The sequence below is a fragment of the Dama dama genome, chromosome 12 (assembly GCF_033118175.1).
Source record: "Dama dama isolate Ldn47 chromosome 12, ASM3311817v1, whole genome shotgun sequence".
NCBI lineage: Eukaryota > Metazoa > Chordata > Mammalia > Artiodactyla > Cervidae > Dama > Dama dama.
In genome coordinates this window covers 35,052,145-35,066,152 of record NC_083692.1, presented here as the reverse complement: position 1 = coordinate 35,066,152, position 14,008 = coordinate 35,052,145, and the positions used below count along the sequence as shown (strand labels likewise).

The 14,008-nt window shown below is 41.6% G+C and overlaps 1 protein-coding gene across 1 annotated transcript in view; it reads left to right on the top strand.

Annotated features, from left to right (window-relative positions):
* The first annotated feature begins 217 nt into the window (after positions 1 to 217).
* KTN1 (kinectin 1) overlaps positions 218 to 14,008 on the top strand; it is a 109,496-nt gene continuing 95,705 nt past the window's right edge. The window contains exon 1 of the mRNA XM_061156983.1: positions 218 to 346. The gene's annotated coding sequence lies outside the window, so the exon portion shown is untranslated. The remainder of the gene's footprint in view (positions 347 to 14,008) is intronic.

Here is a 14,008-nt window from a genome sequence, read left to right as displayed (position 1 = left end):
CGCTGTGCCTCGAGCGCCCACCCTCCACCTGGCTGCGGGACGTTATCTCGGGAGAAAAGCCCTGGAATCCCGAGCCCGCCGGACGCTGGGACTTACCCGGGCGCGCGGGAGAGCGCGCGGGGGCCGAGGCGGCGACGCCTGTGCCTTTAAGGGGCCGGTCTCCGGGCACCGCCGGGGCCCAGACGCCGGGACGTGCCGGGGCCGCCCCGCCCCGAAGCCGCCCGTTTCCTGCCGGGCGGCGCGACGGCACCTGAGCAACTGCGGCGGCGGCGACTCGGAGCGGGCGGCCCGGGCTGTAGTGCCGGCGCCGCCGCGTGTTCCCGGTCTCCTTTCCCGGCCGCACAGGGTAAGGGAGAGCAGGCCGCGCCGGGCCCGGGCTCCGACCGCGGGGACCGCGGAGGGGGGAGGGCTGCGCCGGCCGCGGGGTGCCGGGCCGACGGGAGGGCCGCGCCGAGCGGGGGGCGCGGCCGCGGGGTCCCGACACCACCCGCCGCCGCCCCGCCGTAGGCCTCGGGCGCAGGGTCGTCGCCGCCGCCGGGCTCCAGCTTGGGCCCGGCTGCCGTGGCGGGCGGGCTCCGAGGGGCCTCTCGGCCTCACCGGGCCGCCCCGGCCCGACCCCGGTTCCGCCGCGGCGCCTCCTCCGAGGACGTCTCCCGAGGGCGAGACCGGCGGGAGAGGGCCCTGGGGTGACCGAGGAGCCTATTTTTAGCCAGGCGTGAGGGCCCCCGGGAGGGAAGGCGGATTACCGCCTCCTCGGCCGGTGGACGGAGGGAGCGTGTCCCCGGCGGCGGCCCTGGGCCACGCTTACGCCATGCTGGAATTTCAGCCCTCGCCGCTCTCGGGGTGCTTGGGGAAGCAGCGCTCGTCCGTGCTCAGCCCCCCCTCCCGCCGCCCAGTGCTTGTCCCCGGGCCCCGGAGTGGGGCGGTTGAGGATGGGAAAGCGGCGTGAGGGGAGAGTTTGGAAAAATCTGGGGACCGCCCTGGAGAAGGGGGAAGTTATCCTTCCTCTCCCTGAGGGGTGTGTCTTCCTTACGGATTCTCCCTCCCCTCTTCGGTTATCCAACAAGGAGATTTTTGGCTTCGGGGACCTCGGCAGAAAACCAAACCTGCAGCCAAGAGAAGTCGTACGGTAATCAGACGTGGGCAGTGCTGCCCCGCGCGTCTGTGGTGAAGGAGCATGTGTGTACCGGAGACCGGCAGCCCCAAGCGTGGGGAGCGGCATCCTAACCTCAGCTAAGCTGCACCCTGTGTAGATTCAGGAACGGGTTGTTTAATACTAGCTGTTCCTTTTGGGAGGAAGGAGGACTCTTAAGTTCATGGTTGGGCCTATTCCAGGAGAGGATTCCTTAGCGGGTATCTTAATAAGCACTGCTTAAAAAGCTGCAATTGAAGTTAACTGTTCAGAGTTGTGGGGTGTTTTGAGATGCTTTGTGGAAACCCTTGAGAAATTTAGACAACCGTTTTCTGCTAAAGATAAACATCTTGAGGTGAATGAACTAAACACCCTAAATTGTGTAGGACTTCTCTTGAAGTTTGAATTCTTGGTTAATTAGGTGGTTCTTTTCACTACCTCACCTAGCAAGCGAATGGTATCACTGTCTCCAGCTTGGCTGAACTAGTTGCTGCTGAGACTGGTATGATTGTCCCAAGAATAACGCCAGAGTACTCTTGAGTTGATCTGTTTTGAGTAGACATGCCTTGCTATAAATACTTTCATATTTAATGTGTTAGCTGAGAAGCACCCCCAGTCTCCGACCCCCCACCTGCTCTTCTTCAAGGCTATAACAAGAAATAACTGGGTTTATTGTTTGTAGATTCTAAGGAAAATTCATTAATTCATCCCTTTCCCCCTGCCTCCAACACTGAATTAGAAATGTCTCTTCTAATTTTGCAGCTTTGAGCAGTGTAACTGTCTCTATCAGGTGCACTTAAAGAGTGAGGCATTCTGTTTACCTTTCTGAGATTCATACTGAAACTTAAAATATAACAAAGCCTGATGAAACTTTTTCTTAAAAATGTTAAGCACTTTAAAATTATAAAGAATATTGAGCATTGTAAAACTGTTATGGGATCAGGGTCAACATTATGAAAAGCCATTAATTTACCATTTTGTTTCCACTTTAGTTTTTTCTATATCCTTTAACATCACAGACTCTTCTGCTTGATGCAGATGTTTTCTTGATTCTCTCACTCCAAGCCTCCTCAGAGTTTATAGGCCTTAATCTGCTTTTAGTAGGGCAAACATTCTAATAATTAGATATTAAATGGTAATCAATATGACATTTATGAAGGACCTGAGGTTAGTGAAGGACAGGGAAGCCTGGCGTGCTGCAGTCCATGTGGTCTCAAAGAGTGGGATGCGACTTAGCGACTGAACAACAACATGCATAAATAAAGTTGAGTTTTATTGTTTCCTCTTTGAGTATTTGTGAACATGACTTTGGGTGTTCTAATCTTAAAAATGTAGTTTATGTACAAAGCACAGGTAAAACATTGGTTTAGATAAGAATAGAAGCTTGTTTCCCCTATAAACAGAAAATTACGCATAAAGAGGGAAAATCGTTAGTATCATGACTAAGGAGTTTGATGTAACTTAACCTTCTGTATCTGAGCTCTTGAAAGAGAAGAGTAATGGCAGTTTATAACTGTTTGCATGCCAGGCTGTTGAATTGGTGTTTTAAATGTCCCCCCCCCCCCCCCCCCCCTCAGCCTTTGAGATAGATTGCAGCGTAAGCCATTTAGGCTCTTAAAATTAATTAATTCTTAAAGTGGTATAGGGTTTTAATTGGATTTATCTTAAAAAGATAAAATAGGTAAAATAGTTTACTTTTTGTTATTTAGTCAATAAGTTGTATCAAATCTTGTCTGACTCTTTTGCAACCTCATGGACTGTAGCCTGCTAGGTTCTTCTGTCCATGGAATTTTCCAGGCAAGAATAGTGGAGTGGGTTGCCATTTCCTTCTCCGGGGGATCTTCCTGACCCAGAGATCGAACCCGTGTCTCCTGCTTGGCAGGCAGATTCTTTACCACTGAGCCACCTGGAAAGCCCATACTTATAGTACTAAGAATAATTTCGGTAATGACTCCAATAGGAAATCTGTTATTTCTAGGAAATGTGTAAGAAGAGTTCACTTCCTTTTAAAAAAGTTATGATTTTAGTATTTTATCTATCACTTTACTACAGTTAAGAACTTTAACCTAATGTCAAGTTTCAGCAAAGTGATTTGTATACTACATGGGACTTACCACAAAATGAATTGTTTATACTCCCCTTCTTCCAGGGTATTGCTTTTAGGGTTTCTCTTCTTACTAATTACTCTGCTTATTTAGTCTTCATGATTCGTCCTCACTCTTGAAGTGCTCAACTCTTGGTTCACTTTACTTTCTATATTCCTCTGGTGATCTCATCCAATGTCATGGCTTTAAATACCTATATGCTGATGGCTTCCATTTTTATATCTCCAGCCCAGACTTAACTCCTGTGATCTGTAAAACCTATTCTGAATTTTCTTTTGGATGTGAAGTAGTAAACTCAAACTAAAATTGCATGTTCCTCTTTAAACCTGCCTAAGGTGTAGTCTAATCTGTCTTACTAGATGGCAGCTCTGTCCAACATTCAAGTGAAAAGAAAAATGGAATCATCCCTGACTTATTCATACTTGGTATTCTTGGCTCAGTCTTATCTTGAAAATATATCCAGAATCAAGTCACTTCTTACCACCTCCTTTGCTCACTAGGCTAGTCTAAACCAGTCTTCTCTCTTTTCTAGATTTCTGCAGTTAAGCTCCTAGTAGGTTTCTCTGCTTCTGTCTTGCCTGTCTGCAGTCTTTTTCAGCAGAGCAACCAGATCATATCTCTTCTCTCTTCAAAAATCCTGCAGTGACTTCCCATGTGCATCATAAAAGCCCAAGTCCTTATGATCTACAAGGTCTTACAGAATCCTCCTACTCTCCCCGTCTCCCCTTACCTTTCCCAAGTTAGCGACTGCTCTGCCTCCTGCTTTTTTGGCTCCAGTCCCACTGACTGTCTTAGGGACTTTATGCTGGTTGTTTCCCCTCCTTGAATCACTTTTTCTGTGAGCTATCTCTGTGACCCATTCACTTGTCTCCTTCATATCTGCTCTTGAAATGTTTTTCAGAAGTCTGCTTTCCTATTTAAAGCTGTACTTCCCTACTTGTGATCCTTGTACCCTGTTCTGTTTTCCATAGCAGTTGTCACCTTCCAGCAAGCTATAAAATTTACTTGTTGATTTTGCTTATTGTCTCTCTTCTCTGCTCCCAGATATACTATAATGTAACCTCTATGAGGACAGGGCTTTTTGTCTGTTTTCTTTATTGATGGATCCTAAGAGTTGCTCAGTGGTAAAGAATCTGCCTGCCAATGTAGAAGAAATGGGTTCAATCCGTGATTCGGGAAGATCCCCTGGAGAAGGAAATCACAACCCACTCCACTATTCTTGCCTGAGAAATCCCAGGGACAGAGGAGCCTGGCGAGCTGCAGTCTATGGGGTTGCAAAAGAGTCAGGCACAACTTAGCAACTGAACAACACCAAGGGTTTAGGGCAGTGCTTGGTACATAACATAATCTCAATGAAGATTTTTTTTAAAGATTTGTTTATTACAAGTGAATTATTTTTTTTGGTTACTGTTTTTTTTTTTTTTACTGTGATGCATATCTCATTTTTGGACACATGTGGTTTTCAGTTTGCTCCTTTCCTGTGTGCAGACAGAGAGCACAAGAAAAATGGCTGGAAACCTTTAGGAACACCTTGATGGAGGAAGGGATGTTGGAGTGTGGTGGAGACCTTCTTACCTGTCCTATGTGTTTAGGATCATTGGTTAGGTCATTTAAAAAGTTGGTTAAAGCAAGAACTCAAGGTATCTGTGCACTTGGTTTTAACTTGAAGCAGTTACTTTTATTTGCGTCTCATTTTATTTGGATCAGTCTCTTGTCTTTGAGTAGAGGTCTCCTCTTCTTTTTTCTATACATCATATCCTAAGAGCATTGTCTATGATTTCTAGTATTGTTTCTTTTTTAAAAAAGTAAAATGAAACTTTCAAACTTACAAATTATTATAGGTTTTTCCAGTCCTTATTAAAGGCTTCCAAAGGATTTGACTTAGTTTTGTAGAAATGAAAGCTTGATGTTTATTCTGTCATTTAATCGATTTGTAGAAATAAAATATATAAGTGAGTAGGTTGTTAGCCAGAGCATTTAGCTTTCTGTAGACACTATCCCCTGTATTTTTAACCAAGGGGACAAATGTCATTTAATCCAGTGAGAGGTCCTTTAAGATAGCTTCTATATTGAGTAGTTCTCACAGGATCCTAGCTGCCTACCATTACTAGTGGAGAATGTCATTTATCCACATCTCTTTATTTTGATTCTCAGTGACATCTGCAATTAGTTATCAGAACTTATATGATTTTTAGTAATTACATTGTCTATCAAGAGACTGGATGATGTGCTACATTCTCACTGGAAAATGTGTGATGGTTATTATTTATTCTTATATATGAATCACTTAAGTTGCCAAGGAAACAGTCTGGTCTGAAAGTGAGTAATAACTAGGAGACCTGCAGGTCTTAGACCTTATTAATTCTAATCTTCTATGCAAATTTCTTATTGCTCAGTTCTTTAATTGTGTAATGTGTGGTGTAAGTGGATAAAGTGTGGGTGCTAGGGAGTCTGAAGAACTTGGGTTTGAATTTGGCTTTGCTTCTTAAAACCACTTACTGTATGTGTAGATTTACCTGCCTGAGACTCATTTGCCTTGCTTATTTTATCTTAGTAGTTGCTACATAAGTGATAGCTAATAATAGAGTGCTTATTTGCTGTTTAAGACTTTGTAAATACTTTATGTATAGCATCATATTGAATCCTCTCCACAGCCTTATGCGATAGATGGTATTTGATGGAAACAATGGAGGCAGGTTAAGTAATTTGTCCAAAGACACAGAGCAAAGAAAAGGAGGAACCTGAATTTGAACTAGATATTCTGACTCTAGAGCCCATTCTCATCCATTGAGCTGTTTTATAAGAATGTTTTCTGGAAAGAAAAGAAACACTGTCCATGTGCAGTTGTCTGTTGTTAGGTATTATAAAGTTGCATTAAGGTTATAAAGATTTCTTTCCCCTGGAGCTAGAGGATTAATTCTGAAAGCTAGTGACTTAAATTTGAGGACCTAAAGTTTTCCAAGGAGAGAAAATAGTAAAAGCTACTTAAAACCAAGTGCTATAAAATATTTTATATAGAAAGCAGTAGGTAGACTATGATCTTTTTAATTTATAAGAAGTTTTTTCAGTCTTAATTCCTATGTATGTGCATTATGAGTTACTGCCATGTGATCTTGTAGGCACTGCTCAGTGGTTATTTCAGAAAGGCCAACCCTGATCACCAAAATGCATGTCTTTGTCTCAGCTTTATATTTTTCTTCATTGCATTATCAGTTATTATCTAATATCATAAAGCTGTGACCAACCTAGACAGCATATTAAAAAGCAGAGACATTACTTTGCCAATGAAAGTCCTTCTAGTCAAAGCTATGGTTTTCCCAGTAGTCACGTGTGGATGTGAGAGTTGGACTGTAAAGAAAGCTGAGCGCCAAAGAATTGATGCTTTTGAACTGTGGTGTTGGAGAAGACTCTTGAGAGTCCCTTGGACTGCAACGAGATCCAACCAGTCTATCCTAAAGGAGATCAGTCCTGAATATTCATTGGAAGGACAGATGCTGAAGCTGAAACTCCAATACTTTGGCCACCTGATGCGAAGAACTGACTCATTTGAAAAGACCCTGATGCTGGGAAAGATTGAAGGCAGGAGGAGAAGGGGACGATAGAGGATGAGATGGTTGGATGGCATCACTGACTCGATGGACATGAGTTTGAGTAAGCTCTGGGAGTAGGTGATGGACAGGGAAGCCTGGCTTGCTGCAGTCCATGGGGTTGCAAAGAGTCGGACATGACTGAGTGACTGAACTGAACTGAACTGATAATATATGCTTATTTATTTATTTGTTTGATATCTGCTTCACCTGTAAGAATATAAACTTTATGAGGCAGAAACTTTGTCTTGTTCACCACTGCGAACTATGTTTCTGGTACTTAGGTACTGCTCGCCAGATTTAATTAAAAAAATTAGTTTATTTTAATTAGAGGATAAATACTTTACAGTACCATGATGGTTTTTTGCCATACATCAACATGAATCGGCCATAGGTAAACATGTGTTCCCCCCCCATCCTGAACTCCCCATTCAACCTCCCTCCCCACCCTATCCCTCTAGGTTGTCCCAGAGCACCAGCTTTTGGTGGCCTGCTTCAGGCATTAAAAATGAATGAATCTGTTGTCTGATGTTTGAGAATGATTGGGACTCATTGAGCCTTCTGCTTTCCTTGTCATTTGTGCCATCCTTCTCCATTAGCATGATTAGTTGATTTACATGGAATGCCATGTAAAGTGAGACTTTAAGAATAAGGGTTTCAGGTTGACTCTTGGGAGTGGGATGGAAAATAAAATTTAAAAACGAATTTCAGCAAAAATACTTCTCTGCCTAGTACCAGTTAATCTTATTGATCAGTAAGTTTTCTAAGTGAAATATGTACATAAATTATTTAGTGATTGCATATGTCTAGATCTATTTATCTTTGAAATAAATTTGAACAAGCTACAATGAAAGCTCCCCAGTGTTCTCAATGATGTGGTGTTGAACACTTGTTCCCTTAAATTTTAAAAATCCACACACAGGTTGGATTTATGTGCTTTTGGACTGTACTTGTTTACTTTATTGGGAAATCATGTTTATTTGAAATGTGTTCTATAATTATTTTACATAGTTTTCATAACCTGGATGTCTCAGGTGGCTGAACATGATTTCTGTGAAGTGAATTTATCATGTTTCTCATAACAATTTGGTATTTTCATTTCTGGGTATAGTTTCAGTTACTGTGGTGTATAATCCTTTTTTGTATTTTTTTTTTCTTTCTAAACACTATAAATGGGATTCTTCTGTATGAGTTTATTTGCAACTTCCTTTTCCCCCTCAACTTTATTGTCCTAATATTTTTCTTCCATGTTATATATAACTTTGATTCATTCACTTTCACTTCTACGTGGAATTTCATTGTATGTGTATTTTCTAATTTATTATCTGTTGATGGGTATTTGGGTAGTTTCCAGTCCTCTTTTACTGTTATAAGCAATGCTGTTATGAATACCTTGTATGGCTCTGTGGGTGCACTTGCATCTGTACTGTCTCTAGGTGGTTTTAAAAAATTTTTTTGTTTTTACTTACAATAACAAATAACTTTCACATTATGAGACTCAATACATTATCAGATATATACATATATAACTAAGTTTCTTGGGGGAAAAACCCTATGTGTTGCTAGTTCATTTCATTTAAAAGTATGATTGCTAATCAAGACCTACTAAGTTGATTTTTGTTAACTACTAACGTGTTGAGATTAGCAGTTTGAATGAATGTTTTGGACCTTATATCTCGCTTGGAGCAGAACTGCTGAATTGTAGGAGAGGTTCATTTTCAGCTTTAGGTAGTGCTGAGTTGTCTTGCAGTATAATTGTAGTAGCAGTTTATTCTCCACATTCTTGCCTATATAGTTGACCCTTGAACATCTTGGGGGGTTAGGGATGCTGACCCTCTGTGCAGTCAAAATTCATCCTATAATTTATAATTGGCCCTCCATATCCCCTGTTCCTCTCAAACTGTGGTTTGGCATCTGTTGTGTAGTACTGAGGTAGTTACTATTGAAGAAAATCTGTGAATCAGACCCTCACATTTTACCCCCATGTTGTTTAAGGGTCTACCAGACCTAATGATGGTAAATAATAAAGTCAGACAGCCGATTGGGCATGAATTGACATCTTGTGGGTTTTGCATTTTTGCTTATAGAGTGGAGATGTATTTTCTGAAATTTGCTGGCCATTTTTGTTTCCTTTTCTCAGAAATGACCGTTGGGTTTTTTCCTTTATTTTTTTAAAAAATAATTTATTTTTGGTTGTGCTCGGTTTTCGTTGCTGTGCATGGGCTTTCTCTAGTTGTGGTGGGCAGGGCCTGCTCTTCGTTGAGGTGCGTTATCTTCTCCTAGTGGTGGTTTCTCTTGTTGCAATGCACAGGGCTCTAGGTGCACGGGGCCTGGTAGTTGTGGCTCATGTGCTCTAGAGCAAGGGCTCAGTAGTTGAGGTGCACAGGCTTAGTTGCTCTGTGGCATGTGGATCTCCTCGGGCCAGGGATTGAACCTTTGTCCTGCATTGGCAGGCAGATTCCTGCCCACTAGGTCTATACAGTCAGGAAAAACAAGACCGGGAGCTGACTGTGGCTCAGATCATGAACTCCTTTTTGCCAAATTCAGACTGAAATTGAAGAAAGTAGGGAAAACCACTAGACCATTCAGGTATGACGTAAATCAAGTCCCTTACGATTATACAGTAGAAGTGAGAAATAGATTTAAGGGACTAGATCTAATAGAGTGCCTGATGAACTATGGACGGAGGATTGTGACAATGGACAGGAGACAGAGATCAAGACCATCCCCAAGAAAAATGCCAAAAAGCAAAATGGCTGTCTGAGGAGGCCTTACAAATAGCTGTGAAAAGAAGAGAAGCGAAAAGCAAAGGAGAAAAGGAAAGATAACACCCATTTGAATGCAGAGTTCCAAAGAATAGCAAGGAGAGATAAGAAAGCTTTCCTTAGTGATCAGTGCAAAGAAATAGAGGAAAACAATAGAATGGGAATGACTAGAGATCTCTTTAAGAAAATCAGAGATACCAGGGGAACATTTCATGCAAAGATGGGCACAATAAAGCATGGAAATGATATGGACCTAACAGAAGCAGAAGATATTAAGAAGATGTGAGAAGAATACACAGAAGAACTGTACAAAAAAGATCTTCACGACCCAGATAATCACAATGGTAGGATCACTCACTTGGAGCCAGACATCCTGGAATGTGAAGTCTAGTGGGCCTAGGAAGCATCACTGCGAACAAAGCTAGTGGAGGTGATGGAATTCCAGTTGAGCTATTTCAAATCCTAAAAGATGATGCTGTGAAAGTGCTGCACTCAATATGCCAGCAAATTTGGAAAACTCAGCTGTGGCCCCAGGACTGGAAAAGGTCAGTTTTCATTCCAATCCCTAAGAAAGGCAATGCCAAAGAATGCTCAAACTACCACACAATTGCACTCATCTCACACGCTAGTAAAGTAATGCTCAAAATTCTCCAAGCCAGGATTCAGCAGTACATGAACTGTGAAATTCCAGATATTCAGGCTGATTTTGGAAAAGGCAGAGGAACCACAGATCAAATTGCCAACATCTGCTGGATCACTGAAAAAGCAAGAGAGTTCCCAAAAAACATCTACTTCTGCTTTATTGACTATGCCAAAGCCTTTGACTGTGTGGATCACAATAAACTAGAAAATTCTGAAAGAGATGGGAATACCAGACCACCTGACCTGTCTCCAGAGAAACCTGTATGCAGGTCAGGAAGCAACAGTTAGAACTGGACATGGAACCACAGACTGGTTCCAAATAGGAAAAGGAGTACGTCAAGGCTGTGTATTGTCACCCTGCTTATCTAACTTACATGCAGAGTACATCATGAGAAACACTGGGCTAGATGAAGCACAAGCTGGAATCAAGATTGCCGGGAGAAATATCAATAACCTCAGCTATGCAGATGACACCACCCTTATGGCAGAAAGTGAAGAATTAAAGAGCCTCTTGAAAGTGAAAGAGGAGAGCGAAAAAGTTGGCTTAAAGCTCAACATTCAGAAATCTAAGATCATGGCCTCCGGTCCTATCACTTCATGGCAAACAAGTGGGGAAACAGTGTCAGACTTTATTTTTGGGGGCTCCAAAATCACTGCAGATGTTGACTGCAGCCATGAAATTAAAAGACACTTACGCTTTGGAAGGAAAGTTAGGACCAACCTAGACAGCACATTAAAATGCAGAGACATTACTTTGCCAACGAAGGTCTGTCTGGTCAAGGCTATGGTTTTTCCAGTGGTCATGTATGGATGTGAGAGCTGGACCATAAAGAAAGCTGAGCGCCAAAGAATTGATGCTTTTGAATTGTGGTGTTGGAGAAGAGTCTTGAGAGTCCCTTGGACTGCAAGGAGATCCAACCAGTCCATCCTAAAGGAGATCAGTCCTGGGTGTTCATTGGAAGGACTGAGGTTGAAGCTGAAACTGCAATATTTGGCCACTTCATGCGAAGAGCTGACTCATTGGAAAAGACCCTGATGCTGGGAAAGATTGAGGGCAGGAGGAGAAGGGGACGACAGAGATGAGATGGTTGGATGGCATCACTGACTCAATGAACATGAGTTTGAGTAAACTCTGGGAGTTGGTGATGGACAGGGAGGTCTGGCGTGCTGTGGTCCATGGGGTCGCAAAGCGACCGCGCAATGGACTGGACTGAGTTGATCTCAGGGACTTCCTGTTTTCCTCTCTGATAGGAGGTCTCTATGTTTGGAATCGAGTGTCTCAGGTTTCAAGTGTCTTTCCTCACTTTGTGGTTTGTCTTTTTCATTCTCTTATGGTATCTTTGTTAATAAAAGTTAAACCTTTTAATTTAGTAGAGTTTCTCAGGATTTGTGTTTTATACTTTGTGTCTTGTTTAAGAAACCCTTTTCTACCTCAAGGTTATAAAGATATTCTTGCATGTTGTCTTAGGAAGTTTAATGTTGCCATTCATATTTCTTTCTCAGGAGTTGATTCTTGTTTTTTCCCTTTTATGCTTCTGCTGTATTTCCTCCAGAATTCCACTGCTGTTCATTTCAGTTTGTTTTTTTAAGTAGTAAAATGTGTGAATTTAGTAGATACTTTTGAAATAAATCTTTGAGTTATTAGTATTATGTGCTGTCCACACCTTGCTTTTAGAATCATAGGTGAATATCATGTAAGAACATTAAGGTATGAATGGTTATCTAGTAAACTTTGAAGTCTTCACTCTCCCCCAACCCCCAAATGAAGTTAAAGATTTGTAAACATTTCAGTGATGCCAGTGTTTGCGTGTGGTTTCCTTAAGTTATTAAGGACATTTGTTGTGAAGTAGTCTGGTTAGTTATTTTCTTAAAATTGCAGCTGTTTGTGCGTGTGCACTGTGAGTGTAGACCTATTTCTCTGTATCCAGCTTGGAGTATACATACAATCTGAGGAATCAGATCTTTCTTCAGTTTTGGAACATTCTGAGCTCTTTAAATATATTAATAACTCCTATTATTATCAAGTTTCTTCTCCTTTGGTCGACCTATGTTGGAGTCTGTTAGTTTATCCTCTGTGTATTTTAATTGTTCTTTCAGTTTTTTTCTCTTTATTTTTCTATGCCTTATACTAGGGTAGCAGTTTATGTTTTTCTTCTGCTTCTGTCTGGTCTAAAGTTTATTCTGTCTATTGAGCCTACATGGCAGTATTTACAATTTTCAATTCTTAGATTTGGAATTGCTTTTTCATATACACCTGCCTGTTTCATTAGTCTCTCTTTTGTTTTATAACCTTTTTGCTATTTTGTAAAAAGATTCCTTTATCACTCTGACAGCTTCAACATGTTCAAATTTAAAAATCTTTGTCAGACTGTTAGGTAAACTAATACCATCTGGTGTGAATTCATGTTTTTATTGATTTTTTTTTCCTCTCCACATTATTAAATTTCTTCCTGTGTTTTGGTTTATTTATTTATTGAGTTCATTTTGACTGGAGTTTTTTTTTTTTTAAACCTTTTTTCCATTAGTGACCATTTCCATCCCCCACCTCAAAATTATTATTTAACTGTTTCTACCTGGCTCACTCTTCATCTAATTGCAATCTAGGTTTGTTCTGAAACAGTTAAAAGGAGAAAGCAGGTGTATAGAAGTGTTTCCAAGATGAACATGATTACATGTGGAATCTGAAATATGACACAAATGAACCTATCTATGAAACAGAAACAGAATCAGGGACGTAGAGAATAGATGGGTAGTTGCCAAGGGGGAGGGACTTCCCTGGTGGCTCAGAGCATAAAGAATCTGCCTGCAGTGTGGGAAGCCCAGGTTTAATCCCTGGATTGGGAAGATCCCTTGGAGAAGGGAATGGCAACCCAGTCCAGTATTCTTGCCTGGAGAATCCCATGGACAGAGGAGCCTGGAGGGCTACAGTCCATGGGGTCACAAAGAGTCAGACACAACTAACTCTCACACACACACACACACACACACACACACACACACACACACACACGGGAGGGGCTGGGAGAGGGTTTGATTGGGAGTTTGGGATTAGAAGATATGAACTGATATATATGGAATGGATAAACAACAAGGTCCTATTGTATAGTGCAGGAAACTATCTTCAGTGTCTTTTGATAGCCCACATGGAATCTAACAATATGAAAAAGAACGTGTGTATATATTGAGTCACTTTGCTGTACTGCAGTAATCAGCCCAACACTGTAATTCAGTTACACTTCAGTGTAAAAATTAAAACTAAAAAAGGGGACAATGTGAACATCAGTAAAGACAATAAGGAATTGAAGCTAGTCGAATATTGTATGTTTAATCTTTGAGTTCATAATGCTAAAAATTAAAAAAAGTTGCTGTTGGGCTAGCTCATTATTTTGACAATTTTGATAAGTAAAGAAAAATAAGCATTTATCCTACTTTTCTTATATGAATTGTATCTCAGGGTAGCCAGATAGGTCATAAGAGAAGTTTTTTTCTGTAGATATAGTCTACCTAAGAAAGAAAGAGGGATAGACTTAGAATATCACCATTTTGCATCTCCTAATGAATAATGTCTAGGCAAAGATCTCCAGTAGTTGGTAATATCATGGAGACATTGAGGGACTTCCCTGGTGTTCCAGTGGGTGAGATTCTGAGCTCCCAATGCAGGGGACCCAGGTTCTCTCCCTGGTCAGGGAACTAGATCCCATGTGCTGCAGCTAAGAGTTCTCTTGCTGCAACTAAAGATCCCACATGCTTAACAAAAAGAATGAAGTTCCCGCATGC